Source organism: Grus americana, chromosome 7, assembly GCF_028858705.1.
Source record: "Grus americana isolate bGruAme1 chromosome 7, bGruAme1.mat, whole genome shotgun sequence".
In the NCBI taxonomy this organism is placed as follows: domain Eukaryota; kingdom Metazoa; phylum Chordata; class Aves; order Gruiformes; family Gruidae; genus Grus; species Grus americana.
In genome coordinates, this window is record NC_072858.1 from 23,858,211 (window position 1) to 23,864,210 (window position 6,000).

Consider the following 6,000-nt stretch of genomic DNA (forward strand, 5'->3'; position numbering starts at 1 on the left):
AAGACCAGTGAAAATTACACCACCAGCAGCACAGCACATCATTCTGTGGATAAAGATTACTTCTACCTCTCAGATACCCAATTATAATTACTTCTGTACCAGCACAAAGCTTTCAGGTTTTTTATTACTAAAGAAAGAAGACACCAATATGCAGGGTTTAAAGCTGAAATGTCACAGTGCTGCTTAAAGATTTCTTTGGATATCTTGTTCAAAGACACATTTCATAAGGCTGAAAGTTTTGAAGAAAATGGTCACAGTGCTCTATAAAAGGAATATCAAATTTAATATCCGTTTTGTTATTATTTGTAGCCAAAATGTTTAAACAACGCTTGTAGCAGCAACACTTAAGAATTCTATTTCCTGCAGATGGGTTTAATTCAGAAACCGATTTATTTACAAGTTACAAGAGGTCATGTTTTTACAGTATTTCTTCATAGATATGTTAGACAGAAAAATGTACAGATTAGTCCCTAACAGCACATAATTTTCTGCTTTCATAAATGGAACAAAAATGGTTTTAAGCTTCAAAACCAGAAGTCTAGCCTCTTCCTTTGTCTCTTGATAGTTTGGCAACAGTCACAGCAAACACTCTGCAGGTACCACAGTTCTCCATTTTACCAAGTGATAACTGCTACAGAAGTGAATAGAGACACTAAGTTTTAATATAGCACCTTTAAGATCATCTTTAGTTCACATAATTAGGGCACTAGACAACAAAATCTACTGGAAGTTTTACACTCTATGAACATGAAACATTACTTCTAACATTCAAGAATACAACAGAAGACATACAGCTCACAAATCTTGGAAAGTGTGGGAAAAAATAAGTTAAGCAAGAGTCTCCTGCCTTTCTTGCAGGTTCCTTGGTTTTTACTGTGGTGTTGATAACATACAGGAGTTTTTCCTTCCTTTTCCAACAACTCCAGAAACAGAACACTTACTGTAACTTTAGGACAGCCACAACACGTTAACTTCCCAACTGAATGATTGCACATAAGAAGTTTAGCAAGCTGAATGATTGACCTGGCACGTAATCTATTGCTATAAAATCAGAGTAGCATAGCCAAGTGATACCCTAGTTTGGCCAAACACTAGTCCTGTGTCCTGTAGACAATGGCTGGTGAGAACCACCCAAAACTTTTAACTTTCTCAGGTCGCAGAAAAGCAAACCCCGTGCATCAAGTGGCATAACGCAGAGAAAAGAAGGAATAAACTGCATGCTAAACTTGCATGTCAAGAGACACAGTAAGAGACCTATATATTGTGTCACTTGCCTTAGAAAGCGTGCAGCTAGGAGATGGTTCCTCCTAGCAGTCTTACACACAGGGCGCAAGCTTAGGAAAGGGGACTGCCTACAGATGAAGGCAAAATCTTAAAGACTAAAGACTGCAGTTAACAGGAACAATAGAGAGATCCATGCAAGACAATCAAAATTCCTCAACAGTCAGTAATAAGATTTCTTGCTGCTCCTCTCTGCTATCAAACACTGTGTATCTGTGTTAGGGAATGACCTCCAGTGACAGAAATACACAATAACTTTGGAATGGTGACTGCAGCCACCATTGATAGGAAAGAAAGAAATTAAAAGGCAAAGTTTAGACAAAGGCAAGGAGTATTTGAGAGAACAAATTAAAATAAACCGTTTGAATAAATGTGGGTGGAACATATGTTAGGAAACTGAAGGATGTGTAAGGATTTAAATTTCAGAATGTTGCATGAGAAAAATGGAAAGACTAATAAATTATAATAAACCTGCCTGTTGGCACCTGTAGAGGACATACTTTTATTGGTTCTGAATAGTAAGGTAAGTAGATTTAAAAAAAAAGAATAGCTGTGATTTTTTATTATTCTTTCATCTTCTTACCTCACTTTTTTTTATCACCTGCTGCATTTTGCATAGTTACACCAAAAGTTATTCAGGACAGCCACAACTGTTCTTTATATAGATATGTTTATAGAGTACTCAGACACAATGGAGGCTAAATTCTGATTAGCATGGATAGAACCTACTATAACTACAATAATGTGATAGCTAAAAGCACTGCCACTATTCTTTCATCTCTAGGTAACAAAGTTTTTGAAGCTCCACAAACTGGGAAATAAACACACTTTCTCTTGCATGTACTCTCCATGAAAATTCACATAAGAAGGCTTAATGCCTAATAACATCAACAGGACTGGATAAAGAAGGATTTAAATTCCCATTATCCTTTTTAATGAACTCGTGACTACAGTCTCAAAATAGACTGTTAACCCAGAACAGAGAGAACAACTGACGTAATTTTTACCTGCAATGACTGAAAGAAATGATCTGAAATGCTTTAACAGCTGTCACTAGCATAAAGAAAGCAAAACTTCTAAATTCTCTGGGATAACTGTAAGCTTGTCGGTACTGGACAAATCAAGCACACCTTCCCCCTCACCCCACCCCAAGAACACTGTGGCAAAGGCTTCCCAGCTGGCATCACCCAGGTGAGGGAGAAAAAAAAAAAGAAAAAAGAAAAAAGAAAAGGCTCCTATCTAATTCAGTCTGAATGATATGCAGCATGCTTGATTAGCTATACTCTTGATTAGATGCTGGAATAGAATTTAAAGAGTACCTTGTCTAGTGAAATTATCATTATTTCTATCACTCCCTAAATGAGAACAGATTTCAACAGACTCATTTGAATATTTTTTTGCCATAATACATTTTTTGGTAATTATTTTTAAAAGCCATCATGTTCAAGTTATGCATTACCACTCCAGTTTAGTTCTCTGCACAGCAGTACTTTCTTTCCCTCTGGAAACAAACACAAGACTATCCATATTGCTATTGCTGCTATTGTTTTCCAAAACTGCTATTCAGTGTCAAGTATATTGCAGCACAAAACCTTTCAGTTGTAGATTTTTTTTCAAGTCTGAAGCGTAGCACAAGCTTAAAGAGGTGTGTTTTCAGTACACACTTCTTTCAAACTGCATGAGAAATTACACAACGATTTTTCCCTCACATTTCACATGCATATTTTTTTCGTGATTATAACACTCAGAATTTGTTCTGAAATCTGAAAACCTCTTTGAATTCTTCTCACATGCACCATCAGCCACTACAACAACTTCACTCAGCTGAAACACCAGAAAGCCATTGTGTCTGCAACTTTTTGAAAGCAGAAGGTGTGTATTGTTATGGTTTCTAGTTAGGGCTGTAATCCTCATGAATCCTCACTCATAATCCTCCTACTGAACGAAGAGTTTCAAGTGAAATCAGATCCTGGAAAAGCAAACAGCTTCTGCTTTTAAAAAAAAAAAAAAAGCAAGCACATGCCATACTTCTGCCTACCTTGGACCAACATAGTAAATATAATACTATAACTGAGCAGCTTCTTCTAACCAACAGCTTCTATGCAAGTGTAACTTCTAATGGCTGTTGATCATGTCTGAGTTATTAACCAACACAATGCAATGTCAGTGATATTAGCTTCAAAGATCCCGGCTGATAAAAGACCTGTTTAGCCGCCAGAATCCTCTTTTTTTCGTACCTGCCATTCCTTTCTCCTCCCAAGCCGCCCAGCTGCAGGCATGCAGAGCAGGCCCCTCACTCACAACTACACCGGAGGTCAGGCCCCGGGGGCCACGGCTGAGCCTCAGCACAGAAACCCTGATGACCGCAGCCTGCCCACGCGTGGGCTGGCGGCCCCGCCACCAGCAGAGGCCAGGCCGTGCGAGCATGCGGGACTGCACCGTTTTACAGAGCTGGAAGAGTCACTGGTGGGTCTCTAGCCACATGGAACAAGCAACCAGTTAGTTAACGGTTAGGTTTTTTCCCCTGAGGTGACGAGACGGGAGGAAAGAAACCTCAAGAATTCCCGACAGCGGTGGATCCAGGGTTCCCGCCGCAGCCCGTAGGGACCCGGCCGCTGCCGGCACCGCGATACAAACTGCCCCGGCCCCTCACCCAGCCCGCCCGTGCCGCTGAGGGGAGCGACCCCTCCCGTCCCGCTACCGGAGCCACGACCCCGCTGCCGCCAGCGCCGCGAGAGTCAGTACGGCTCCGGAGAGCCGCAGCGGGAGCCCGCTGAAGAGGGTGGAGGATGGCGGCGGGGCGGTAAGTCCCTACCTGCCGGCGTCAAGTCCCGCCGCAGCGCGCAACATCCCATCCCATCCCCTCCCCTCGACCGCCCTTATCCCCTGCTGCTATAGCTACGGGGAGCCGCGGCAACCGCCTCTCGCGAGAGGCGCCATCTTCCCGCGAGAGCCGCGGGCCGCGCCGGTGGCGGGGGGCGCCTCCTCTCGCGAGAGGGCTGAGGGAGTCCAGTCCGTTTCGGTCCGGTCCGGCGAAGTTCGGTCTGACCGGACTTCTCCACCGCTGTTTCTCATTCCGTCAGCCCAGAGCAGCCCTTCCCCGGGTTGGGGCACTTCAGAGGGCAGGCGGCCTGATCCGGTGTCGCGTCCCAGAAGGGGCGAGAAGTTTCCGGAGTGTTTAATCCCCTCGTTGGGACGCAGCCTGTAGAGCTGTCCCCGGACTCGGCCCGAAGCCAGGGCGTAGCTAGGCGTAATTTCAGGTGTGTGGGGGGCTATCTCAGCCCCGGTAAACCGCCTTATACTGTGTAGGTGGCGCGCTCAGGGGTCGGTGGTTCCCGGGTCCGGAGCGGGGCGGGCCGGCTGAGCGCCGAGTGAACCCCCGTTCGGGGTGGGCCCGGCCCGGCCTCGCAGGGCACTCGCTGCCCGCAGCGCCCAGGCTCGTTTCGCCCGGAGCAGGCTACCGCGGTTAGGTGCTTTAAGCTGACGCAGCAGGGGTTGCTCGATTGAGCTGCCTGGATAGAAATATCTTTTTCTTGCCAGAAAAGAAATAGGCGTGCTTGCAGAATATGTAAAATCTCTAGCAATTGCAAAGTATGGGCTCTGATAGCTGTGGGATGTGACTGGAACCAAAGGTAACAGTCCAACTCATTCATGTCTAGCAAAAGTTCATGTGAGAGCTGGGTTTCCTCACAGCTTAGAGCTGTAACATCCTCTGTTCAATATCATCTGTCCAAGTACTTCAGGCGTGAATTAGACCATCTCAGGATTTGGGAAAGTTTGAATAAAATATTTTACAATTTGTATTTTGATTTTCTGGATACTAGACAATGTGTAAAATTAATACTAAGCTCACATCTCTGTGCATCAGCTGCACATTGCAGTATGTGATTTTCCTGTCACCACAGAATGGTAATAATATTAACTCTGGCATAGAGGTATTTTTGATGATATCCAAGAAACACATCTCAAGCCCACTGAAATGAATGGGTCCCTTCCTATGAACTCAGGATCAAGATGACTGGGGGACTGCTATTTCCATGAGCAGTTGGTATCTCAGTGCTAGCACCCTGAATAAACAATGTAATTAATTACTCAAACATGAAGACATGAGGGCTAATGGAGTTTCTTTTCTGTCCTTGTATTTCAGCATTCCTGACATCTGAGAGATATGTCTTTTCTAACAATCCTTAGAGGAGTGCCACCAGCTCTGTAAGTTGTGGAGGAAGTTCTTTTTAACCAGTTGTTGAGCCCCATTTTTATATATAAGAAGTGAGCGAGTTGATGCATAATGTTCTGTATCTAAAAGATTTATTTCTGTATGCCAGAATTGCCAGCTTTTGATAATTCAGGTATACCATCAGTGGTATACCAGATGCATAGAATATGTCTGGAGGACTGGGACTACCTTTTGTTCTGCCCAGAGCAAGCACTTAAAGCATACTCTTTGTATATATGGGTGTCTGCAAGCTGTTTGTACCACTGCTGTTAATATAGCATTTCTAACACCACTAAAATAAAAAAAATAAAACAAAAGTTTGTGCATTTGGAAAAATGCTTGTTGACTCGTTGTGACTTCCCATCCCATTTCAGTCTTTCGCTTTAGGAATCAAGCCAGTCATACTGGGAGAGAGAACAAATGAGGAAGGCTTTGAGCCTCTCTTAGGGACCAAAGATAATTAAGAGAAACATTTAGAGATCATAGATATAATGAAGCCCTGA

At 43.7% G+C, this 6,000-nt stretch overlaps 1 protein-coding gene across 2 annotated transcripts in view; it reads right to left on the reverse strand.

Annotated features, from left to right (window-relative positions):
- Nucleotides 1-4,203, reverse strand: part of USP54 (ubiquitin specific peptidase 54) — a 107,404-nt gene extending 103,201 nt beyond the window's left edge. Inside the window, exon 1 of one of the 2 annotated variants that reach the window (XM_054831702.1) lies at nucleotides 4,097-4,203. The gene's annotated coding sequence lies outside the window, so the exon portion shown is untranslated. The remainder of the gene's footprint in view (nucleotides 1-4,096) is intronic. The other variant, XM_054831700.1, reaches the window with a different exon arrangement.
- Between the last annotated feature and the right edge of the window lie 1,797 nt (nucleotides 4,204-6,000).